At 41.1% G+C, this 27,736-nt stretch overlaps 1 protein-coding gene and 1 long non-coding RNA gene across 4 annotated transcripts in view; one reads left to right on the top strand and one right to left on the bottom strand.

Annotated features, from left to right (window-relative positions):
* Window positions 1–14,265, bottom strand: part of LOC116040360 (heparan sulfate glucosamine 3-O-sulfotransferase 5) — a 125,916-nt gene extending 111,651 nt beyond the window's left edge. For 2 of the 3 annotated variants that reach the window (XM_031285674.2, XM_031285673.2), the window contains exon 1: window positions 13,767–14,265. The gene's annotated coding sequence lies outside the window, so the exon portion shown is untranslated. Of the gene's footprint in view, window positions 1–5,542; window positions 5,545–13,766 lie in introns of all 3 variants that reach the window. The other variant, XM_035995121.1, reaches the window with a different exon arrangement.
* Window positions 14,266–22,283: 8,018 nt separating this feature from the next.
* Window positions 22,284–23,275, top strand: LOC118493817. The gene is made up of 2 exons (XR_004895840.1): window positions 22,284–22,333; window positions 22,654–23,275. It is a non-coding gene; the product is annotated as an uncharacterized LOC118493817 (long non-coding RNA).
* Window positions 23,276–27,736: the final 4,461 nt, after the last annotated feature.

A 27,736-nucleotide genomic window follows, 5' to 3' on the forward strand; every position in this document is an offset into this window, starting at 1 on the left:
ATGCAGATGAATGTCTCCAGTACCTGGAGGTCTGTGTTTTTCTGCCGGTAAAACTTTGGATGACGCGCTTCAGAAGGGTTAAGCAACTTTCCCTCATAGGTGTTTAGCTTGGCCAAAATGCTGGACCCTACAAGTTTAAAGGGCTGTTTGAGGGTTAAGACTTGGTTTTAGGATTAGGGTTAGAATTAGGTTATGGTTAGGGTGAGGGTAAGGGTTAAGGTTAGGCACTTAGTTGCGATGGCTAGGGAATGCTAATATGTCAATGATGGGTCCCCACAAAGATAGTGCCACAAACCTGTGTGTGTGTGTGTGTGTGTGTGTGTGTGTGTGTGTGTGTGTGTGTGTGTGTGTGTTGTTGAAATTTGAAAATACCAAATGGATGGATGACACTGACCCAGCAGCTGAGGTAACAACACAAACAGTTGCCAGCATGTCTACATAATCTAGTGTCTAGTGCAAAATCTATCTTAAAAACTGTAACAATTTATCCAAACTTAAAAAAAACTCTTCAGAAACAAAACATTGAATGGCTGGAAAATGATTTCCAGCTTGTGGACTGCTTAATGGTTTTTTGGCTAATACGTCCAGATTATTATTTTGTTTTTGCTTTTGTCTAAGAGTTGATTTGTTCAAGCCGACTGAGTTAAACATGGACACTGATTGCAAATTGAATTATGAATAATGGTCTAGAAAAGTTCTCAACTTCTTTCTACTCCTTTTGAACATGAACATTATTATTTGATTATTTATTGCTTACAAGTTTTATTTTGGGTTTTGTATTTTTTTTAAATAATATAAAAAATAAGACAAGCTAAAAAGCTACTCAGTATTCCCTGCCCCTGCTTACTATTAGTTACTTGATACTAATACTTTTTAATTCACACACAAGTAAGAGTATTAAACCCGTTGAATGGGAGCTGAATCACATTGTAGAGTATTGTATTGTTACAAATGTACCTGTATCATTTTTGTATCAGATCATGGATCATGTATGCAGGGGTGCGGCCGTAATTTCAGAAGTGAGGGGGACAGATTGTTATTGCATTATAAGTTTTCCTCCCTATATTTTTTCATATATTTTTATTATGTATATTTTATTATTGCCTATATCTGTATGAGTCAATCAATCAACTGACACAACCTGAGTAACGTGCACACGCGCCTACTTATGGTGCGTTCACATCAACTCAGACGTGTTGTGTGGGGGACCTGTACCCCGCGGATCCCGTGTGCGATACGCCTTTGCATGAATAGTATGTGCTGTACGTATGTGTAGTCTGAGAGGGAGAGTTAACACTCGCCTATTCTACATGCTTATTCAAAGCCTTCTCTTGTTTTTGGCCTAAATGTATTCAAATTCAAATATACAGTAACCATCCTGTAAAATACACATCATAAAGAGCAACAGTAGAATACGAACTCCCTCTAAGTCTCTAAAACCTCTCAATTCTGAGACCAAATGCACAGAACCTGACCTCTGCATTTACAATAGTAGCTCTGGCTCTGATCCCTGAGAGTCAACATCTATTGACATTTTAACTCAACACCCATGTAAAACTCACCACAAATCCAAATATTTTGATAAGTCAGGTCAAGACTGGTCATAAAGTGTGTTATGGCGGAAGGGTAAGTTGTTGACATTTTCATTTGACAGAATCCTAAAGCAGCTTGTAAAAGTGTGTGAGCAGGTAATTCCCAAGTATATGCTGTATAACTCTGGGCTTGCTTCCAGTGAATTACTACCTCTGCCTGCTAGACACTTTTGCAACTTCCTTCAAATTGTCAAAAGCTAACCGTTAACATTCAAAATAGCCTCGGCAACCCGAAGCTGAGGGAAACTGCACAAACAGCACAAGTCTGCCAACACTATGTACTTCATGCTTGTTGTTTCTGTCCCCGGGCGCTGAAGATTTTGAATCTTTTAAAATGTACTGTGCAGTAATACTTGAAAGTGCTCCATCCACAGCCCTGCAGGGGATGCAACGCACTGCCAAAGACATTGGTTGCCATGGTAACTCTGATAGCACCTCTCCATAAAAAGCTGTAATTGATAGCAGCAGATAGCTGCAGAGAATTAAGCATCACGCCCCGAATCATTGGTGCTACGTGCAGACAAAAGGGACTGAGAGCATGCGCAGAGCCATGTGTAGCCAATCCAGGCTTCAGATGTAAGGGTGCCCTTCTGGGACATCTGCACTCAAACTCCTGAGAAAATCCTTCAATTGTATTAAATTTGCAAATCTTAAACTTGTATATAAGGGCCTACATAGCCAGGCTCCCCATGAGCTCAATGACCTAGTGGTTCCTCTTAGAGCTTTGGGTTCTGTATCGCATGGAGCATCCAACGGGAATTTTAATTTAATTAGGACAAACAGCCTTTTCTGTTCGGGGGATCAACATGTGCAATTCGTTACCTACTGAACTTAACCCTTGTGTTGTCTTACCGTCGACCATGCAACCTTTTTTTTTTTCTGGGTCAAAATTTAAAATTGAAACCTTTTTTTTTACACTTTTAAAGCCTTTCCCGAGGTTTTTTTCCCACTCCTTTCCCAAGTCTTTTATCACTTTACTGATGTTTGTGGATTTTTTTTCTGCACTTTATTGACGTTTTTGTTGCTGTTTTTATCAATTTTTTTCTTCAAATGCTATGAAATTAAATAAAACAGCCAAATTCAATGAAAGTATTGAACTGATCATTCATTTTACCTGTGAAGAGCTTTGCATGGAACCATTCACGTCATTTATTTTTTTGACAATTGTGTTGAAAGAAACCCAAATTTCTGATATAGAAACTTTTTAAAAATGGGTCAAATTTGACCCGAGCACAACAGGAGGGTTAACAATGATCCTGACTGGGATCATTTTAAACTTCATCTGAAACATCATGAATAATACGGTGCTCCTGTTTTATGGTGATTTTTTGCATTAGTCTGTGTTTTGTATTGTCTGTATTTTCTAGTTAGTTTTGCGTTTTAAGGTATGTATATTGATGAGTTTGTGTTCTCTACTGTCTTTTATGTATGTGTTGAGTTATTGCATTTAAAAAAGGGTCCATCGAGGGACATGCATTGCAAATTAGCTTAGGCTATAAATGCTGTGTTGTGTGGCATAGGTCTATGCTACATACTTGTCCCTATACAAATAAACATAAAGAAGAAATAACCCACATATAAGGTCACGTTTAACTTTTTCTTACCTAAAGTTGCTTCATTTTTTCATTTATACATTCATGTTGGAAAACATTATTTCTTGTCGTTTGGCTTGTATCTTTCACCAGAGAAAAAACAGGCCGAAATTTTTTAATTTAGTCCCATTCTGTCTTTTTTTCCACCAATTCTGAACTGCCCCAAGGAGCACTTCCCACAACATGATGAAGCTGCCTCACATTTAGTTAGAGATGCCATTACTCTGCTGAAATAATTCAGTGTAAATCAGCTCGCTGCTAGAAATATAATTCTGAATGACTTTTTTGCATTTAGAATTAGCGTTATGTCCGTGCATATCAATAAAGCTTGAGTGGCAAGTCTTGTTTTTTTCATGGCTAATGCTGAGAGAAGTATTGAGCCATGTTTTGACAGAAGCCGAAGTTGGGAGAGAGAAATAAAGTGATGCTGCCTCTGCCTCTGTGTGCCTCTGTGTGCGTCTGTCTGCAGACAGTCGGAGCTGACAGACAACAGCTTTCTTTGTCAACACAGTGAGCTGAACAGAAAGCAGTAAAGGGATGGAAGATTGTCTCCATGCAGTTGTATTTAGCTTACATCTGTGAGTCTTAATCTAAACATATTCTTATGATTGTCAAGCTTGCAGCCCCACAATGATACACAGATTACATGTTTGGGTGGGGAGATAGGGAGCTAGTGCACCATCACAGTGCGTGCCAGGGGGTGTGGGTATTAATATTAATTATTATTAATTGTGCTGCATTTTGGTTGGTTGAGTAGTGTTATGGAGTGAGGGATAAAGGAGTGCTTGTTATGGTTTTTCCTGCAACTTGGCACCCCAAAGTGCCTCCCAGAGCGCAGAAGTTGTTACTCCTCATGTATATAAAAAGTCCTACTGAGTACATATCATGTTCAAGACTTTAATTAACAAATGTAAAGGGATCTTATCAGTTTCTTTTGCTTATGTTTTGTGTTTATGATTCAATTAATATTAATATTGGCCTCAAAATCCAGGCAGTCAGGCTCTGTTACTGACACTTCAAGTTGTTCCTACTACAGCTGATAGGAGTGCTAACTGAACACAAGCACCTTTGGATGCCCTGCATGCTTACATTTTAAGCATGAGTGACCCCCATGGGAATTAAACCCCTCAACCTGGCTGCATTGGCGCTATCCTTAAATCACTGAGCAACACAGACCCATAAATAATCTTCAACGACTAGATGGGAGATCATGTTTTATTTCCAGACACCTCGTCCACCTGGACTACGGCTTTGTTTGCTCTATGTTTCAAACGTATTGCTCTTTGTAGAGCTGCTGTGGGAGGAGGTAGAGGTGAGACGGAGGAGAGGATGGACAGCCAATGAGCGATCCAGCATGTAGTGGGGAGGCGAAGGGAAGCCATTACAGCTGTCCTTATTTATGTGTTCAGAAGTCAATTACACGGCAAACACAGGAGCGGCAGTAAATATGGATCCCTGCAAGACACCAGCCAACTTCAATTGAAGGCTTTAAAATGCAAGCGCTGCAGAGGGAGAACTATTGCATTTCATTGTTCCGCACTGAAGCAAAAATAAAACATAAAACACGCCATCAACTTTACACTCATGTGTTGAACCCCGTGACTTAAAAATGGCTTATACACATCACCGAGTCAAATGAGCATGATACACATATAAACAATGGTTCAATCTTTGTTTTTCAAAGGTTCTTGAGAAATTACTCAAGCATACTACTATAAATAACACAATGTAAACACAATTGTGTGTAAGTATTCCAGAGAAAAACTAAATGGCCCTTAAAACTTGTTTAAAGTACTGTATCCTTTCTGAAATGGTGTATTTTTAGACTTCTCAAAAGCATTTTGATATACTTGATTATATAATGTTATTTTGAAATATATGTTAATAATAAGAGGTAATTCAAGATGGTTTGTTAGCTATATACAGTATTTGACAGAGAGCAATTTGTATCTATTCATGATTATGTGTGACAAAGCTTCAAGGGGTGCCGCAAGGATCTATTCTTAGCCGATGCGTTTTTAGATTTATGTTAATGACCTCTTATGTCTGTAAATGTTTGTATCTTTGTATCTGTTGTTATTTCATGATCAAATAGCTTCACAAATAGCTTCACATGAAGATTTTACTGCACTATTACAAATTGTAAATATGGTGACATTTTTTAAATGGTGACAGCTGCTTAATTATAAGAACACAAACATTTCCCAATAAAAACGAGAATAACCTTCAAGACTCAGCTCAAATATTTATGAAACAAAATAAATTATAATATGTATGTCCGCAGGATTCAAATCTTACTTGAAAAAATCCAGGTTGAAACTATTTATAAAAACTTCAGGTACTCTGTAGAGTTTTGACCACTAGTTGCGCTATGGAGCAACGTTTGTACACAAAGATGCACACATACAAGCACATAGCGTGGTTCACATTTCTGCTGATGATTTCATGCTGTTCCACTGTTGAGACATCTTTATCAATTATTATTTCCAAAGTCAAGAATGAAACTTCAAGTACAGTAAGTCAATATATCTAATTCGCCAGAAAATCACCAGCTTTGATAATCAAATAATCATTTAAATCAAGCCAAAATTCCAAATATTCTCTGGTACCAGCATCTGCAATGTGACAATTTGCCACTTTTGTCATTGTAAATTGAATACAGTACCATTTTGGAGTTTTGGTTGGAAAAAACTAATGATTCTGAAAAATTGGGAGGGTAATTTTTTTTACTTTTTTTCTGATTAAATGTTTGGGGAATTGTTGGGTCTTTGTAAATTATAGTGTGGTCTAGACCTACTTCACCTGTAAAGTGTCTCGAGATGACTCTTGTTATGATTTGATATTATTAATTAAATTGAATTGAATTGAATTGAACCCAAAAAGTAATTGTCAAAATGATTAGTAATGTAAATAATTATTAGTTGGAGCCTTTATTCTAACAACAGGATTAATATTAAACAGAAACAAGCCGTTTGAGAAAGGTGTAGAGACCAGAAGAGAAAAGAATCCTCTAATTAAATGAATCCCAGGCTTGCACTCGGCTCCGCTGTGGGTGGACACCGCAATTGCATCAAGCAAATCTGGGGATTGGAACCCATATGGCTAATGGATGTGGGTTATGATATTGTTTTGGAAGGCTCCGCAACACGTCGTCCTTCAGATGCTACAGTGCCACAGACCTCCACAAATCATTACCGCAGGGAGAATAGAACACACTTGATCAGACCCAGGAGGAAGGCATGCCAAGGGAAAGAAGAAGACCTGTCTGTGAATAATGATCACGGTCACCTTTGTCATATATCACTATTCTGAGAAGATGACTTGGATAAGGGTGTCAGCGTGGAGGGCTGACAAATTTCTGCACCATTCTCAGATTTCAATCCCACAGAGCCACCCTCCTCCTCATATCCTCCTCCTGCCTCCATAATTGCTTGCTAAGCCAGAAATTAATCCATGTTGTAGCTACCCAAACACGTCTTTGCAAATTGCACATAGCAGGTTGACCATCATGAATCTGCAATGATGACGCAGCACGCCGCAGGGCCTCACTTCCACTGAAGTGTCTTGCTCGCTCAAGGTATCAAGAAGTGGTAACCAAGGTCATGTTGGTACAGTAGGTAGGTCTTTCCCTGAATATTGGATGCATTCAATTAGCGCTTCTGCAAAGGCGAACGTGAGTGAAATGTAATAACTGGCTCAGGCTTAAGGGAGTAGCCAGATTGAAGGCTGCTGTAAAATCAGACTGATAGACTAACTCTCTCCTGCTCTGTTCTCTTTTCCCAGTTTTACTGGAGTTGGCAGCCTCCCGGGCAGGGCTCGGCTTGTTTTCATCCGCGCTCCATTTGTTAGTCGTAGAAGGTCAGAGCATTTTCAGGCCCTTCCTCAATGTTCACTGCAGCCCTGCCCACAGAAGTCATTAAGATGAATAGGACAATATGCTGTCCTGGCTGCTGCTGCTAACTGTGTGCCATCATCACCTCTGATAACTCCAACTAGACCTTCAGGCACACATCTACTGTTCTCCTATGATGAGATCCATAGTCGGGGACTGTGATGCATGGCTGTCTTTGTGATATGATGAGGGAGTTGGATGAGGTGAAAGAGTGCTAAGGGGACTAACTGTGAACACTTTGTCCATTGCTTTCTCTTTTTTTTTCAATTGATATTTCAAAGTATTGTTTGTTGCAATTGATTTCCATCCAGACCATTAACAGTTACACTCAGTTTAGACCTTCTTGTTTCTTTTTTTGGAAGGTGGGGTTCAAATACAAATATGATATTATTTAGTTGGCAGCTAAACTTAAAGATATAAGGAGTATAAATAGCAGTAGAAAACAATTTACTATAGAAAATGAAGCAGGCTGGATAATTTCTAACAACTTACAGTAAAAATCACATATCCCTCCGGTACTTTATTTTTTTCCATATCTGATCTGTATGAAACATATGACCAAGATTATTTAAACCTGCTGATTTGGATAAAACTGCAAAAAAAAAGATAGAGTTATGGCGTTCTGAGCAGAACATGAATTCACACTCCCTCTGAGTGTGTTGTTATCCAAGCTTCTCTGTTCTTAGTTTTGATGGACGGATTTGGCCGTGAAAAAAAAAAGGTCATTTACGTATTGGGGCTATCATTAATGCATCATTATGTCAGTGGTGGGGGGGGAGGGGTTTGGACTATTTAAAGTGTATTATTATGCCGTGTTTACTCCTGTCGAGTGGCTAGCTGACTAAAGAGGGTAATAACATGTTTATTCATCAAATGTATCATTTCACCCTATCATACTTGAACCTGCTTAAGAAGTATTCCACTTCTGGGAAGAAGGCCTTCTCATAAAACTGCGCTGTCTATATGAACTGGAAAGACACAAATACTTTTGAAATTGGTGCTACCAGAGAAAACAGATAAAAGTGTTGTGGCATTTGCTTTTGCTGAAAAGCTAGAAAACCTACAACTCAGACCAAGAAATGTCACGTAATGTGAGCACGTCACAGAATTAATACTGTATGGCGGCCGGCTGGTGACAAACAATCTTGTATAACAGTTTAAACAGTAAGTTAAAAAATGTGTCGGAAAACATTTGACAAATAGGCAATGCTGTAACAGAATCTTGGTTTATATTTGATCAGCACTGTCTAGTTTTACCATTTTATCAGAGTTTTTTACGCAATACAGGAAACATTATGGCATCCCCATCTTGTTCACAAACTCTCGTATTTCAGTCAAGCGGTGTCCCGAAATCGGTTTCTGAAAACATTTTAGGCGAGATATAGGCGATACAGGAACAGAATGTAGATTTATATTTGATCAGCAGTGTCTAGTTTTACAGTTTAATTTGAGTTTGAGAGAGAGGGACTCTTATATCTGATAACTCTGTAGTTTGGGCAGCAGCCCTGGAGCCAGTGAAAATCTGCCGAATGGTGCGTTTTTAGCTGGGAGATGAGCACGGAGATCTGGGCTCTGGCAATATGGAGGGGAGTTTACCATAGTTCATTTACATATACTAAACTGGTTAAAAATCAGCAAGTATCCCTTAAGCCATACAATCGGAAAATTATTTTAATCAGATATTATAAAGCTAAAATGTTATTTCTACTGTGTTTGGCTCTGGCCAGCCACTTCCCCCAACCCCCTCCAAGTGCTTTATTTAACAGGGCCAGACGTTCCTGGATTCAATGGTTCTTTTTTAGTTTCCTGAAAAGACTTAGTATTTCTGGAATTTCTGGCATTTAAAAACCAGCTACCAGCTAGCAATGATTGAACCAGCTACCTCTATGATTAGTTTGGTTGGGTTTAGGAAACTAAAAATACTTCACTGAGGTAAGGGAAGGATCAGGGTCATTCAAATGAAAACGGCGGGCTACAACAACGTCACGTTGCTTCTCAGATACGAGAGTCATCATCCACCGCCAACCCGCGAATAGCGGGTAAAGATTCACTTTGGCGGGTGACATTGTAAAGTTACTAGCCAATTTGGCTGGTAATGAATGAAGCAAATAACAGCCGGCTGCTGTAAAGATGCGATGGGTCAGTGTTGCCATAGTATATATCCATGATGTTCCACTTCTACATGTTCCACCAAATCAAGTTCCTTCCCGAGGCTATTTTGCAGCGGCACCGCAGCTTTTGTTGGTGCTTAGCGCCGCCCAAGACAATTGTGATTGGTTTAAAGAAATGCCAATAAACCAGAGCAGGTTTTTCTCCCATCCCAGAATGCTGTGTGGACTAGACAGATCCTCCTTTGCAGCACAGCGGTAGAGGAAGGTCTGGCAAAGTGAGACTTGTGTTGCCAGATTAGTCTGTTTTCCGCCCAAGAAATTTGGGTGGTTTTGTGTGGGTGTTTGGCTTGGAAACGTGATCTTCATCTGGCAACACCATGTTGTATCTAGCGTGTGCGGTATCGATTACGAGCTACGCTGAAATGAAGAAGATTAACGGCGCGAAACAAACCAGAGGAGCTTAAATTAAGTCGTAAAGTTAGTTAGGAAAAAAACTAAAAACAGAAGTTAAGAAACCAGAAGAGCAAAGGAGGAAGGCTGCAGACACACAGGACAATGGAGAGTTTGTACGCAAAGAGCGAGCAGCAGGAAGTGAGCATATCCAGAGTTACAGAGATCTATCCAGAGATTTGATACATAATCTTTATCTTCTGTTCACATTTAAGGTATTGTTATAAAATGATTGTTTTGAAAGTAAATGTTTATATTTTTAACATTTTATGGTATATCTGCCATCAACTCAAATAAAGCAATTTAATGTTCAAATGTATTCAGTAGCACTCATAATCTGGTCTATTTCCCCTTGAAAATCATGTGGCTAATGAAAAATCTGATTGGCTGGTAACTTTCAAAATCTGCTAGCCATGTTGGCTGGTGATTAAAAAAGTTAATTTAAAGCCCTGCAAACAAACAATGCTACCCTTTTTGGGGGGTAAGAACAATCTCTGATTACTGTGTGATTGTAGGTGCAAGGACAATTCTTGCACTAATATAAACTGCTGTGACTTCCTGTATCCAAGCCTCTATTCCCTGTTGAATCTTTTTATAAATATGGTAGATACGCGCACACCTGGGATAACCGAGTATCTGGGGGGAGCGTACATAAGCAGCAGTATCATTATTAAACCGAAGCACTGTAATATCCAACACACCTAATATTGCTCATTCCTCTACACTTTTGCCCTCCATCTTTTCATCTTCATTCTCACAGGCTGCCACGGAGCTCTAGGCACTTACTTAATAACAAAAGCCCTATTAGAGAGTTAATGCGGAGTAATGATGACAAGCAGCAGCACTGGAAATAGCACCTGTCGCCTGAGACGGTAACAAATCGCCTGAGACTGATCGCACAATGACACAAACACAAAGGGAGAAAGTAAGAAATGTTGAGGATCTGAATGTGTTGACTCCAGTTTGAACATATCTTCCACACCTCCTGAAACACCAACAAGGGGTGTCTGAGAGTAAAAGTCAGTTTGTGCTTCTGCGTTAAATGGACGTTGTGGGTACGTACATAGGTACGTACATAGGTACGTGGAGATACGGACCCTACGCCATAGCCCAGTGCTGTAGTCAAGACCACCTAAACCAAGTCATCACCAAGACCAGAGTGTATGGAGACAAGACCAAGACTTTGAGGGGTTAAGGTTAAGTCAAGACCGAGGCAGGGCAAAACCGAATCAAGACCAAGACCAGACCAGACAGCCAGAGCTTCTTCTCCTGTCTCCTGTATTCACTTTCATGGGAGTTAGTGATAAGGGGGGCGGGGGGAGGGGGTTAACAGTAACACATTTCAAATTAGAAATGAGTCAAGTTATCAGTTGCATTTGAAGTTTTACATCCAATCACAGTAATGATTTGAACACATAAAATCAGGGGCGATTCCAGGATGCCTTCCAGGATTATATTCCAGAAGTAGGGGGGAGGGGGAGACCAATAATCAGTCAGGGGGGGCCCAGGGGATTTTATCAGAATACAGCATAGAAAATCTGCTTAGAAATATAGGAACCATTGGATCAGATAGAACAATGTCATTTTCTAAATAAAATACATCATGTTCATTATTAATTTCACTTGTTTTTATTAGCAACAAATTGAGTATCCAAATACAATACACATTTTCTATGGGCTCTTAAGGCAAAAATTTGGATAGTCATCATGGAAACATTAATTGGTCATGTTACAAGGGCTGGGAAGATTTTTTTTCACAGAACTGTATAAAAATATAATATATATAATAATATAATACACAAATATTTCGTACAGCAGCAAGTGCTCTAAAGTGAGTTTAATATGTTTCTACTTCTAAACTGGCCTCAAAATTTCAACAAAGTACACAGTTGCCATACAATGGTTGTTTAAAGTATATATCCATTTACCAAATGGAAAGGCAGCAATTGGTTGAACAGGCAGCAAAGTAACACTACTCTGATCGAATGGGAATCAAATTTCTCAGATTGACAGCACTTTAGCCCAATGGATTAGGGGGGCACCCGGGGGGGCCAATCGTATTTCGGTGGGGGGCAAGTACCACCCTAGGCCTCCCCTCTAGACTCACCCCTACATAAAATTAGACAATGCACAGGCAATTACTGATATCCCTGAAGTTGTGGTCTTGACCGGTCTTGAAATAAAATCCTGACTCCTCTTTATCTGAGACCGAGACAAGGCAGAGTAAAAATGTGGTTGATTCCAAGACAAGACAGAGACCGATCTCGAGTACTACAACACTGGCGTAGCACGACGTACAACTCTCAAAACATGTAACCAAACGTTGCGGCGACGCTAAACACATCCACTGTGATTGGACCGTTCTCTCACTATGACTCTGGAGTCACTACTCGCTCTGAAGATAATCACAGTCACTCTCTCACTCGCGCACACACACATGCCAGCCCTGCTATTCTCTTAAAGAGATTGACGCATACACCAACGCACAAGTATAAACTTCAGTCCACTTACGTAGGCTACGGTGAAAGCTCTGCGTAGAGCCTCTGCAGAAGCATAAATCCTGCTTAACTGTGCCAGTGAAACGTGTTCACACAGAAAAAGACTGTGCTAAAATCACACTGTGGATTCGGAGGGAAGTTTACGGTCCAGGGAAACAGCTCAAACAGCGTTTCAGTTTGAGCTGCTCTGTGCACAAGCATGCACATTTAAAGATTTTTTTTTTTGTCTTTGGAAAATGCATGATGTTTGACCATTGAGCTGCGGCAGTAGAGCAATCCTGCAGGGGGGAAACTAGGGCTGACAACTAATGATTATTTACATTATCCATTAATCTACCGATTATTTTCTCGACAAATGGATTATTCGTCTGGTCTAAAAAAATGTCAGAAAATAGTGAAATATGTCCATCCCTGTTTCTCAAAGCCCAAATAGATGTCTTTAAATGTCTTGTTTTGTCCAAAACGCAAATATGTTTAATTTAATATGATATAAAACAGAAAAGGTCAGAAAATCACCATATTTGAGAAGCTGAAACAGCATTTATTTATTTTTGCATGAATAATTACTTAATCGGTTAATCATTTATCTAATTAGTTGACGATTATTATTTTTGTCCTTGCAGCTCTAGTGGAATCTCAAGTCTGTTTTAATGTAGCTGCAACTTCATCATTGGTGTGAAAGAAGACAAATCTAAAAACCTGAAACCTTTAACCAACTCTTCTTGTTTTCATGTTGTCGTCTTTTAGCATTAGTATTATCAACTTTTATTGTATAGGACCAAATCTGTATGCATCATTTATAGCTCAATCCATTTATCTCTTTTTTGCAGGTGACCTGTTGGTTGGATGTAAAACAGCCTCCAGGCTAATTCTGGCATATTTTACTTGTATGTATTATAAGTGTGCATTGTCCCTGACAGATAAATCTGAAACAAATAAATAAAATAAAAGATGCAGCCACACTGGAAAGACAAGGGAACCGCAGAAACAACAAACCACAATGTCCAGTCTCTCTGCAGGAATGTTGTAAGTTACTAAATTTTTCAGTCAAATAACACACCTAACAGTGCTCTTACAGGACCCCCCCCCCTGCCCTCTCAGAAGCAAGATTCCTAAACCTTCTAGAGCGCAGATTCATTCTTCTGAACTGGAAGCAGGCACAACCTCCCACTCTCACTATGTTGATCAAAGACATTATGCAGCACCGAAAACTGGAGAAACTCAGATATACATTGCGTGGTTCCGCTGACACATTTTTCTAAGACTTTGCAGCCCTTCATTGTCATTGTAGAAGCTATAGGCAACAAATACCCCCTTGGCTCTTACCTGAACTCTATAGCTATGATAACTATCTGAGGTGTGACGTATTTGGAGCAGCTTTGTACTTTGATTATTATCTAATCTGATTATCTGTTTTACATGACCTATTGTGTTCGTGACTGTATGTAAATGTTTTTGTCGAACTATTTCTGTAGTAATTTAGAGAATGTGCGTTCGCTCTCTAAAATACCAATAAATAAACGTTTGAAGAAAAAAACTTACACACCTATTAACACACATAACACACCTAAGTGTATATTTTGCTACTACTGGACTTTGTGACTCAAAAAGATGTCCGGGGCTGTGTTTACCTGTTCGGCATCCTCCGCGGGACACGGCGGCTACCCTTCCAGCCGGACGCACGGGAGGAAGAGCCGGGATGCAGCGCAGGTCATAAAGCCTCTCCACATGTCCCCTCCCCGCCCGGAGGCGCGTGGCTTCGGGTTAAACAGGAGGACAAGTAGCGGCAGGTGTGGAAGTGAAGAGGGCTCCAATTCGGATGTTCCGCTCAGCGTGCAGCGCGCGCCCGCTCGGACAGCCAGGTGCGCAGAGAACACGCAGAGAGAAATACGCGTCCTGTCGCGACCGTATTGTTACCTTTTCTCTCTCGTTTCACAGGAGCGTTGAGGTAAACAGGGAGCCTTTCTGAAGTCCACTTACACCGAAGCGCCCTCCATCAGCAGCCCGCGGATCAGTCAGTGTGGCGGGGGAGACGCGGGGAGTAACAATGCTGCTGGATGGAGGAGGCTACACGGGGACGGCTGGGGCGTTTTCCTCCAGGAGGAGGAGGAGGAGGAGGAGCAGGAGAAAGGAGAGATGCTCAGCTCAGTGTGAGAGCCTTAAAAAGTTTCTAAAAGTAACCTCCATGGTGGCCGGGTTGGGTCTGTGGTAGAGCAGGCACACATATACTGAGAGGTTTATGCCTCGACGCAGAGGTCCAGGGTTCGAATCCGACCTGTGACAATTTCCTGCATGTCTTCCCCCTCTCTCTCACCTAGCTGTCCTATCAAAATAAAGGTGGAAAAAGCCCAAAAAATAATCTTTAAAAAAAAAAAAGTAGCCTCCATCAGCATATCTACGGAGGAAGATTATGGCCATTTTATTTGAGTTTGAAGTCAGAATTCTGAGAATAAAGTCAGAATTGTAAAGAAAAAACGCTATACACATTTACATTGCTACATTTTGGTTTTTAAGTGGAGTTTTGATCCAAAAGTGATCTCTGTGAACACAAGTGTTTTTGTCTCCAGTAGAAGAACTTATTTCCATAACATGCCCAAAGCTCATAATGTCATCAACATTCTGGTTAGGCCTGTGTCACACTTCCTGCCTCCGGAACGCAGAGTAGGGAATCAGAACTTCTGGTCAACAGTCCCTTTCTCCATAAGGATTTAGATTATCAGCCATAATGTCTAAACCATCCCATAATGTCTCAACCATCCGAGGAAGACTGACCCCAAGCTACGTGGTTGTGAAACAAAGGTTTCTGCTCCTGTAGAAGCTAGAAGTCTGTATGAAATCAGCCTTGTTTTAAGAAAAACATGTTTTATCCGCAATCTTATGGAGAAAAACTACACTACCCACAATCCTAAGCGTAACAGGAACGTCTCTGATTGGTCCAACTCGCTGTTACCATAGAAACGTTTACCGTTTACCGTTTACCGTTTACCGTTTACCGTTTAACGGCTAGAGCGAGCTTCTACCATTGAAGTCTCTGATAGTTTCTGTACACGGTCTTGGACCTTTTGCCTTTTTTGCCGTTTTCAAAATATATTTTACTTTGAGAGAGTTAATTTACAATCCCAACCACATCGTCGTAGGTGACTTCAGGCAGTTAGCGGAGAGACTTGGTCCAGCAGTATCTATCGGGCTCCGCCATTGTAAAAAGCTAACCGGAAGAGCCGTATCCCCATTCAGAGACGTTCTTCCGGTCTTCAATTGTTGCGTGACATAGGCCTATACTGGGCACAAACAGGAGGCAGCATGGAGACTCCGCCTGTTGCTGGTAGTTGCCATGGTAACGTTAGTAGCTTTAGGTCTCACACGCACACTGGCTGCGTGGCGTGAGTGTGGCGTTTCTGTTGCGTGTCAGTTGCGTTGCGGCTGCGTGGCGTTTTCTATGTCTTTGCTGCTGCTGCTGCTAGCATTGTCTGTATACATGTATTTGATAAAATGAAATAATAGATTACAGCAAAGACAACGTCGGCAGTATTGACGGCAAAATAGGCTACAGAATATTTGGTTCTGTATTGACAGGTGCAATATTTGAACAGGCGTCGGTTCTATTTCTAGCATGCACGCATTTTCGGCGCGGCTCAACTCGCGCCTGAGACGTGCGTGTCATGCAGGCAGTGTGCAAGCTCTAACCTGTTAACATGAGAGCCGAAATAAAAACACGCCACGCAGCTGACATGCTCACGCCACGCAGCCAGTGTGCAGGAGGCCTAAGTCTCAGAGAACGAGATGTTGTGACCAATAAGTTACTCAATCAGGAGGAGAAACATTGGCGTCAGTGTCGGTGTTTCCAAAGGTCTCCATTTGCGGCTTTTGAGACTGCAACACAACCCTGCAGATTCCAAACCAAAACGGGTCAGAGTGTCTTCAGTTTAAGGGCTCGGAAACGCCAGAGCAGGGGGAATGAGAGGGGGAAACGCCAGAGCAGGGGGAATGACAGGGGGAAACGCCAGAGCAGGGCGAATGAGAGGGGGAAACGCCAGAGCAGGGGGAATGAGAGGGGGAAACACCAGAGCAGGGGGAATGAGAGGGGGAAACGCCAGAGCAGGGGGAATGAAAGGGGGAAACGCCAGAGCAGGGGGAATGAGAGGGGGAAACGCCAGAACAGGGGGAACGAGAGGGGGAAACGCCAGAGCAGGGGGAATGAAAGGGGGAAACGCCAGAGCAGGGGGAATGAGAGGGGGAAACACCAGAGCAGGGGGAATGAGAGGGGGAAACGCCAGAGCAGGGGGAATGAAAGGGGGAAACGCCAGAGCAGGGGGAATGACAGGGGGAATGAGAGGGGGAAACGCCAGAGCAGGGGGAATGAGAGGGGGAAACGCCAGAGCAGGGGGAATGAGAGGGGGAAACGCCAGAGCAGGGGGAATGAGAGGGGGAAACGTAGCAGAAGATATTAGTTTTTAAACCAAAACGTAGCGATGTAAATGTAGCCTCAGAATTCTGACTTTATTCTCAGAACTCAAACACATTTTGTCACATGTGGCCCTAATCCTCTTAGATAGATAACAGAGCCATGTCTCCAGATTGCGATTATTTTCACTGATATTCCGATTGCGATATGATTCACGATATTGGAGGGAATGATCATTTTTGTATCATTCTGATTTTGATTGAATTATATACAAATTAAATGTTTTTAAATTGATCATAGTGTGATATTTTCGAGGATCTGCACCAAAGAAAGATAGTTTCTTTAGTTTGTAGGAAAGGATTTGTAGGCTGGGATGTCTCTGCAGCACCACTATACAATACTTCATTCAGAATGTTTTGACACATATTTTGTCTTTAAGAAATATTGTGCACCCCCCTACCCCGCCTTGATTTGCATATTGCACTATAGTCCATATTGCAGTTTCAATAAAATTGCAATTAATTTTGCAGCCCTAATTTCCAACAAAGAGTGTTGTATTCAAGAGTTTAGGGCTGAGCAACAAATGATACGTTTTACATTTTTGAAGAAAGCCAATATATTCTTGATATGGACTGATGAAAGTGATCTTAAAATCTATTCCAAACTGGGAGTCATAGGTAAAATCCTGGTTGCTGAATTGTTATGCAAATGAAGATGATTTAAAGATGACTAATCTTTAACTGAGTTAATTATGAGTAAGGGGCTGTCCACACCAAGAACAATAACTATAAAGATAACTATAAATATATAGCTTTAAAAATCGTTCTAACTCAAGTGAATGGCGGAGTCCATACCACAACTATAACGGCAGTGGAGAACAATATTGTTGGGATGACTTTCAGAGTGATTTGATGAACGATAGAAACACTGACAGACATCAGAATCCATCTGAGTTTACAACATGACACGGCAGAGAGAGTTTTTTCACACAGTTGGTCACAAAAACTAACAGTATATAAACATTATGCATAGTCTAACACCTAGAATCTACAGTTTTAGCCACAAAAAACATGAGTTATAAGTTGTTATAATATATATAAGTTGTTGTGGATGCTTGTGTGCATGTACTCATTCATACGTATAAGTTAATATTCAAACATGTATCTGTAGATGCAGAAAACCTCATATCCTTATTGTTTCCCCAAATTTTTAACTTAAAAGATTGGGATGGGGATTATTTACTGTAAAGTAATACATGATGTATACAACAACACAGTGTTGTTCATCTACATGACAATATCCGTATTTTTTATGGTAAATTTATTAAAGAATGAATCTAAGGAAGAAGGAAAGAAATACTGAATCAGTTTTGTGATGTGGAGATTATCATGTCAACAATCAGGGAGTCAGAGATCCTGGTAGTCTGCAAACTCCTGACCAAAGTGTGTGTGTGTGTGTGTGTGTGTGTGTGTGTGTGTGTGTGTGTGTGTGTGTGTGTGTGTGTGAGGAGGAGATTTGGCATTCCAGCTGATTTACAGCCTGAGCGTGGAGTGAAATGGACTTTATGTCATATCAACAATATTTGAGCTCCCTCTCTGATTGCCTATAGCCTCCCAAATAAGCCATCAGTCTGACGCAGCACATTTCAGTTTGCTGGTAAGCAGCTCAATCTGCCTGTGCAGGGGTCCTGCTGCTTCATCCCACACTCACTTTACAAATACTATTTGAGGCAGGCTGGTGTCTCGCGCGCCTGCTTTGGGCTGCCAGATGGTCCTGTGTAAGAACTTTGAATTATTCAGCCATCCCGCAGCAGATTGAAACTGTCGTGCGTAAGACAACTTGGCTGGCCTCCTCCTGTGCCGGGGAACACCAGCGGATGAGCACGTACAGCTACTGCAGAGACACTATCATGTTATGCAACTCCACATTTAAATATCACTAATGCACAATTTAGGCCGGGCTCACAATCTGCTGCAGCGATGGAATTATATCTTCTTTTTCAGATCAGACTCGGAGTGTGTTATGCTTTCACAGAGAGAGATGAATATCATAAATTATTCACCTGATCCGTCTTTTATGTGTGAATGCCGAGCTTACAGCGGCGCTGGCACATCTAAAAAACAAGCAGTTAAGCTGTTTTAATAGATACACAGTATCTGTTTGTGCCATTCTCTAATGCATCACATTAAGTCAGAGTGTGCCAAACACAATTATGGAAATTACTAAAGTTGGACAAGAACACGTGCAAAAGCTATAAACCAAAACATTGTCATAAATATTCGTAAAGACATCATGTGAGTCCTTAGACATTTAATGTGCTACAATTACCATACTGGCCATTAGTGATATTAGAGTGAGGCTTTACTGATGGCAGGGATCATGATTAGAGCCATAATTTAGCAGGATAACTCCTGTCACTTTAACGGAGCCATTGACACTATGAATACACGCCATTACAAAATACTGCTGTATAATATATTGCCACATTAGGGATGATATATGTTCCATATTTCACTCTCTCTCATCATACCTACCTCGTTTGCCTCCCACTAAAACCAGCCACACTTTGTCAAGGTTGAGATGATCTGAACTGAATGACACAGACGTGGTCTCGTTCCTATTTTTGTTTGCTGTCAGAGTGTGGGTGTGGGGGCTAATCCTTTCAACTCAAGATGAAGAAATCCACTCCACATGGAGGGTGCTGCGTGTATACCTGAGTGTGTGTGCTGTAATCACCCTGAGAGCGCCACGTTAATCCAGTTGGGGGGGTTGGCGCTTTGATCTCTGACTGAGTGGCTCTACAGCGAAGCTCTCCAGCTTTCCTCCTCCACTAAGAATCACTCAAAAATTAGAAAAGGAGATATCTCGTGTGAAATGGGTTAATAGCATGTCTTCAGTCAAGAGGCCTGTCCTGCACGTACACACCGCTAGAAGTGAGGCTCCTTTCCAATAACTGGTCCAATTTCAGATGAGGGCCTCTTCGCAAGAGGGAAACAAGGTATTTATGTACTCCAGAACAAGAACAACCTGTGTGAAAAAATGAACCAATCAGAGAGATCCCTGCACTCTAATTGCAAAAGGCTGTTACTGCAAGTGTCTGCTAATTGCATCTGGCTAATGTGCACATATAAGTATGTGTTGGTTCGACAGCAAGTCTAAAACCATATACCGACCACTATTGCTGGGTTATAAAAAAAAAAATGATTCTCCAATTAAAATTGATCATTGTTTGAGTGATCTGATATCAATTCATAAAACCCCAAATCCTAACCCTTTTAAAAATGACTTTTGACCATGGATGGATAAGAAGGCCATTACATCACACACACAGGGCTTTTAAGCAGGGGAGCGGAGCTAATGTCCCAAGAGAAGTTAAGGAGAAAACACAAGACTTTCACCCAGGAAACAGGTGTTTATGTCCTGAAGAAGTTAAGGAGAAAACACAAGACTTTCACCAGGAAACAGGTGTTCATGTCCTGAAGAAGTTAAGGAGAAAACACAAGACTTCCAACCAGGAAACCGGACCAGACTACTACTTAAGAGGACCAGTGTTTTAACTCAAACCACAATCTTTTTTCCAATCTTAACTAGTCGTTTTGTTGCCTAAACTTAACTGTCGTTGCCACAGGACCTTTGATGGCTTAACTCAATTCCCCTGGCCTCTAATGATGGTGCTCTGTACCCGGCTCACAGTCACCTTTTGTCTGCTAAATTCAAAGTACTGTCAATTTGTCAGAGAGAGGGCATTTTTCACTGTTTATGGTATAGTTGGTAAGAATTTTTTTCACCATGGTCACTCTAATCAATGGCTGTAGTCTACACTATTGACCTTATTCTTTCTGTTTTCCTTCTGTCATTTTGTAACCGTACTTCCGTTTTAGAGCGGAAGTGCCATTACTTGGCTTAGTGTTGCCAGCTTTATCACCCTTTACTTGCCAAAAAAAAGCTTAAAAAGCTTTAAAAAGCAGTTTTTACGTTTTAATATATATTCTGTGGCGAGAAACTCCCAAAATTGAACCTGGGCCGCTGCAAAGGAGTCAGCCTACATGGGGTACACTCTACTGGGTGAGCCAGAGGCCACCCCAACATTGTTCATTTTTAATTTAAAAATATTTAAGCATCTGAATGATGCTTGAACTTCAAACTAGGGCTGGGCAATATATCAATATCATATCCACATCGATATATGAGGCTAGATATCGTCTTAAATTTTGGATATCGTGATATGACACACGCGTTGTCTTTTCCTGGTTTTAAAGGCTGCATTACAGTAAAATTATGAATATTATGAACTTTCCAGACTTACTAGCTGTTCTATTATTTGCCTTTACCCACTTAGTCATTGTATCCACATTATTGGTGATTATTTATCAAAACTCTCACTGTGTTAATATTTAGTTAAAGCACCTACAATACAACACCATAGTCAACCCTACAATAGTCTCACATTGCCAGAACCTCCTCCACAGCGCTGTGGAGGAGGGTCTGGTTTATTGGCATTTCTTTAAACCAATCACAATTGTCTTGGGCGGTGCTAAGCGGCAGACGGAGCCACGGTGCCTCTGTAACACAACCTCGGGAAGGAACTTGTTTTGGTGGAACATGTGTACGTTCAAAAGTAGTTTTAGTCGTTCAACAGAAAACTCAGATTGGACAGATAGTATAGCTAGCTGTCTGGATTTACCCTGCAGAGATCTGAGGAGCAGTTAACCATAGTCCTCAGAAATCCACCGGAGGTTAGAACGCCAACACAAAGAAAGAGGAAGGGGACGGACATTTGGATGAAAAAAGAGAGACATCCAGCGGAATTTCCGGCGGCAACAGAACAATACTGGAAGTGGAACATGGTGGATATAGACCAACCCTACAATATTGCCGCAACATCGACATCGCTGTATTTGGTCAAAAATATTGTGATATTTGATTTTTTCCACATCGCCCAACTCTACTTGAAACAACATATTGTTAAAACCTACTTCTTAAACACACACACACACACACATCTTGACAACCGCATACATTAGAGGCTGTATGTGTCAAACTCAAAGAGGGGAGGGTGTACTCGGCTCCCACTGACACAGAGAAGGGCGAGGCTGTAAATATTCATGGCGGAGCTGTCAGCTGGCTGTGTCTCTCTGCTGGCTCCTGTCACTCCATTGATCTCATACATGACATTCACGTCCAATGGTGGCCCTGCCTCACCTCAGTCATGTGAGAAGAGGTGCCCTTTCTCCCACCTGCCTGATCAGTTCCTCTAAGAGACGGGAGCATGCTGATAATCTCCTACATCCTGCGCTCTTACATCCTCTTCATCATTATATGCACAGTGAAGTGAAGTCAAGTTTATTTATATAGCAAACAAACTGCAAACTGCATTGAATCATTAGTGTGAGCATGTACAGTATAACTAATTACTCCTCAAGCAAGATAGTGAATTATGTTGCCATGTTTATGTTGTTTTTTTTATAGCATCAGCTAACAACTTCACACATAACAAACAAACGAATGTTACAGTATGAATCACAGACTGTAAAAAGCATGAACTATGCTAATTAGTAGTGATATATTCTTTATTCGTTTATTTTTCAATGTACGTGCATTGTTAGATATCATCAGAGAGCGAAAGGACGAGGACAGAGAGGCAGTGGATCGGTGGGAGCTAGGCGAGGAGGAGGACGAGGAATAGGAGAAGGAGAACGAGAGTCACAACCACGACGACAAAGACGCCCGGCAGCTACAAGAGACAATCTTGAAAGAATTGAAGGTTTCCAAAGGCAGAGAAGAGAAGAGACAGAGGTTTGTACAATTTATATGGCTAGCAGCAGCTATGAATTTTCATTCTCTGCCCAATCCTATGCACATAGTGAAATAGTCACAACGTGAGCTAATTGAGTGTTTTTGAAAACAAAGGCCTAAAGAAAATGTTATAGAGAGCAATGTTTTCTTTTGCACACCAATAAAGTTTTCTTTTGTCAACATTGATACATGGGATCCCTGCATTGCCTGCAACTATACTGCAAAACATGTTGTCCAACCTGTTGGCTATATAGGTCCACCTAATACCTACCTGTATACCTAATGGCCTAACCCTATCTTATTTCCTTTCATTTCTTCAGAGACTTCTGCAGGAGATGAGCCTTGAGGATCACAGATGCCTCACAGCTGGACTGTTGGAGAGGCAGCCAGGTCTGATTTTTGATCTATTGATGGAGCATCAGCAAGACATGGTGCCCCTACATCTGGGGTACTTTGGTGTACCTGTAGCCACTGCAGAGACATGCCGACGGACAGGGAGCGGAAATGTTGTGGACAAGACCCTGCCCACTGTGTGAGCCTCCTGCCACATTTCACACAATACTGCCTGGATGAGGTTTATCTGCGGATACATAGGCAGTACCGGGAAGATCTCGCAGCATTCGGAAATGTAAGGGAGCCCGGTGATGACAACCATGAATACAGGCATGCAGCTTACAGACACTTTATTTTCTGGCAGCATGGCACATTAGGACAGGGGAACAGGAGAGTGATTCCCAGCTGCTGTGTTTGCAGGATTAGGGAAAAATTCCTAGACCCTCAGGGACAATACACCGGCTACATTCCAGGGATCTAAGAGATTGCCAGGAGTAGTTTTGTAAATATTGCAAATATTTATATTTATATCTATTCATATATTTTGTATTCTTTGGAGTTCTGTTGACTTCTAACTTTGTTACAAAGAATAAAAGATTTGTTATTTGACTCAGTGCTGTATTTGTTCTACAATAGGGATAGAGAAAACTGCCAAAATTAGGTGTAATAACAATTTGATACACAATACAATTGAAATGAATGTTGTTTGAAAACCCCAGTATAGATTTATTCATATTTACAAAACAAATTGCTCATGTATTTACACCTCAAACACCAGCAAAACAACAGCTCAATCTGCCTCCAAGTTGGTAGCAGCATGGAAGGCTGATCTGTGAAAGACATGGAGTGCCATTAGTCATGTGCACACAATGGATTATAATTAACATGCATGTGCACACAATTCATTTTCAGTTAGAGGCATAGGTAATTAGCTGAAATAACGGCATGTAGATGTGTGTCACTTACCCTGACCGTTGTCCGTACCAACTCCGACTGATGTCGGTGTTGGAGGTATCGGGGGCACAACACCAAGCCGCTGTGGGTCATCCGGGGCATAGGGTCCACTGTTGCGGCAACCCAACTCCACTTGTGACTCTCCCTTTCAAGATGCTTGCTTGCAACTCAGGGATGTAACCATATGATTTCTCACACTTTAAGGCGTAAAGGCTATATCTTCTTGCATTTTTGTTGTACTTCTTCCTAAGACTAAATACAAAAATGACAATTATTACAAGTCATTTAGTAATTATGAAAACTAAACTGTCATACTTGTAAGACAATATAAATATGCAATTTTTTGAATGCAACAGAAATTTTGATGAGAGTTTGCCCTCAGCTGTCCTGTATGTTGGCCGTTCGCTGTGGAAATTGTAGTCCAGAGCTGCGAGCACAACTCTTGAGTCATACACTGTGAAGGCCTGGCGCTTGTTGGCATACATCAGAATGTGATTTGATGACCCAAAAACACTCACCCACACATGACTTACGGCTCTGTGACATTTCTGTTTAATTGTCATGTCCCCACACTTTATCTGAAGCGCAGATACTTGTGGACATCCTTCTGCCAGCACTTGTTGAGGATAATGTCCACTAGCGCTTTGTGGCTCTTCCAATCTCTCTCACTCCACTGTTTACCCTGAATGTCTTCAAGGTGATCGTGTTGGCAGCTTCCTGTTTCCCAGGTGTGATTGTTGCAAACATGATGCAGAACTCCAATCCAAAGTGCCTGAGAAGAGTAAAACAAATAAACACAAAAACAAAACAAAATGTCACAGGTATTTGAATCATAGAACTTATCGAATTAAAAAAATATATTAATCCTGCTTACAATAAACTGCTGAAAAGTGTCTGCTGTCTTGCAGCACCACCAGAAATGGTTAACAATATCCCTCAGCCAGTGAAGTGTCCTTTCACCTTTCCTGCCTTATGGGGATAAACAAAACACAAACAATGCAAGTTATTCCATACATGTATTTTGCATGGAGACCTAACATAATACGATGATTCCACCGACATGCAGGCAGGTACAGGACAGTGTTATTAATGAAATTAGATGTATTACAACTTATGGTAGAGATCTTTTTGGACAGATTTTTGGCACCATGCCACATGTCCCAGCTGTGGTGAATTCTCAGATCCTTATATCTGCCATTGTCTGGGTCTGTGAAGTAATGAATCATTTTATTTCCAAGTGTCTCAATCAGCATTTCAATATTTGTATTCAAATATTTTATCTGATGGCCACTTACTCAAAATGGCTCCAATCTGGACATGAGCATCCGTGCAGAACTCCACTACCTTTATGTCTTTGGTAAGCTTGTCCACAGTCTGGATAAAACCCTCCTTCTCCATGATATTGGAGTTCCAGTTGGTCTGCCGCTTGTCTATAGTGGCCACATGGACGATTTCCTTAGAGTCAAGCTCCATGGTCGTGTAGCTGCAGTATTGTGCAGAATGCCCTGGTGAGTCATTTCTGCCATCACCTAAAAAAAGAAGGTAATTTTAAAATACAACACATGTATGATAGATGCTTGCAAAATTAGTTTCATTGTATAACACCATAAAAATGTATGTAGAACAAGGTCAACTATAAAAATACACATCTAGGAGCACAACATCTTTCCCTTGATGTCGGCTGATGGCCTCAGACCTCTTCCCAGAATTCTTTAATAGGGTCAACAAAGTAGGTATCCTGGATGGTGAAGTGTGCGTTAGGGTTGACCATTCCATTCGCATGTTCATGAATTTGAAGAGGAGAGCAACTTTAGTGTAGTTGTTTCTGACTGACTTCAGGGGCAGGCAGGTCGTGCACAGTCTCAGCGATCCCGATAGTTGGCAGATTATTAATTACCTGTGCTCCCTTTAGTGCACCACCCATTCTGGAAAGGCAGAACATCAGGGATCATACACAGTTCAATCAAAGAATTTCCATGACTTTTCGGCATATAGCCATGACCTTATATATTCCCCCGAAAAATCTGTGTCAACTACAAGAATAGATATGCATTTCAAAATCGTCCTGAACATTGTTTACATGTAAACACTCAGCACAGAAACAAAGTAAAGAGTATTAATAGATTATGACTTATGAAGACATTCCTCATCAGAGTTGTCGTCCCGGTCACCATGAAATGAGGGCTCCTCTTCTGCCCAATCAATCCTTTAAGATACAACATACTCAGAAAATAGCAACTTTATGAATGAAGACTACACAATTCAATAGAAACCAATGATAGAATAGAATAAAAGCCCACTTACATTTTCGTTCAACTCAACACGCCTGCTATGAGAATAAATGATAATTAAAAACATGTATCAGATGAAAACATGCAACCAGAGAGTATTGAGAAGGGATACAGACTACAGAGTTAAAAACAATGACATTTTATGGGTTATCTCTGCTCAAGGCTTTCAATTTCCGGTGCCTCTGCAATTGCACTCAAATGTTCATCTCTGAAAACAATAATAAAAAAAACAATGACAAAATTCTTTCCATGCAATGACTTGCCTATCTGTCCCACTGTTAATGCTTGACAATGCTGGAGCAGTTGGCACTTGATAATGTTTTGCCTTGATGGGGGTTGATGTGTTCCCTATCCCAAGAGTACTCTCATAACTGGACATCAGATCAGGTTTATTGACCAAGTATTCTTACATACAAGGAACTTGACTCCAGCAGGTGTTGACTCTCTCCAACATGTAGACAAATAACACTATATACATACAGATTACTGTACGGGTCTGTATTATTCAATATGAGGTCACAGTATATATGATAAATAACAGTAAATGTCAGATAACATAAAACTTGAAGTAGCCTTTGGTGTGCAAGCAATGCAAGATCAGTCATATGCTCTATCAAAATGGATTCTGATCAAACTTCTAGGCTACAACACGTCTTACAACCTTGTTTTTAGCACCTTCTCCACTTTACATTTTACTCAATAGCCAACCCAACCCAAATTCGCGGGTGGGGGTTGTCGTCAACACACCTGGGTTTGCATTCAGGAGCACTCTTAGCATGAATAAGGAAAATAGAAATGTCTCTTGAGACAAAAATATTACAACTTGATGGCAGCCGTAAGACCATCACAAAAAGTAGGCTACTGATGGAAGTAGTAGTATGTTTACCCTCGTTTTTTGAATTCGCCGGTCACGTTGCCTTTTTAATTTCCTTTTTTCGCGTTTTTGGCAATGATGATTCCTTTTCCTGTGGCTCAGCATAAGTATGATCCTCCATTATGAACTAAAGTGCAGTGCAGGCTTTGCCGGGGCGGTGACAAGCGCCTCTCACTGATCTCCTTCTACGTTTCAGCTGGTTTCAGTCACGTGACGCTGGCTCTGAACGAAAATGCGTTGTGGATTAGCTAGACAGGTAGGCTAGTGATTTATGTCTCTTCTCAGCGATTCTAGTTTTTCAAAATGGCGGAACAAGATGGAAGCCTCCTTGAACTTACCCGTCCAATGTACAGTTGTGGTATATTGACAGTCTATAACATTCTATGCACTTTGACTTGGGAGTTGGTGTGGGGAGATGCATGAACTTTGAGAACATCTGGAGGTTGTTAACATGAGTAGAGGTCCCCCCAAGACAGAAGAGACCTTTTTTGGAGTTATGCCAGATAACAGGCATGGATTGGTCAGTCTTCTGTTCCAATCATATACTCACACATATCACGGCCTATGTTAATGTATGCATGGAATATATACGGTCTGCACACAAAGAAAAGGCAGAGCGGCAAATTTTGAGGTTTGGGTTGGTCGTTCTCCAAGCTCTCTGCAGGAGTTTGTAAAATTGATGCTGAATCTTTGCTTGTAATAAACCTTTTTATAATCAAGAACAGTGTCGGCGGATTCCTCTTCATACAGCATCACAGCATTACTATTTAAGGCACCACAATTTTGGCGACGAGGATGGGATCGGTTGCATCTCCCAGGTCATCGTTTCATCATGGGCACCCAGGGACTGACTCCCGCTTCATTGGTCGACTATGAGGTGAGCTTTCTCACAATTTGGGCACTGGTCAGTTCGTGTGTGGCTCTGTGTGTGCGTTGAGGGGTTGCACCGTG

This window comes from Sander lucioperca, chromosome 19, assembly GCF_008315115.2.
Source record: "Sander lucioperca isolate FBNREF2018 chromosome 19, SLUC_FBN_1.2, whole genome shotgun sequence".
NCBI lineage: Eukaryota > Metazoa > Chordata > Actinopteri > Perciformes > Percidae > Sander > Sander lucioperca.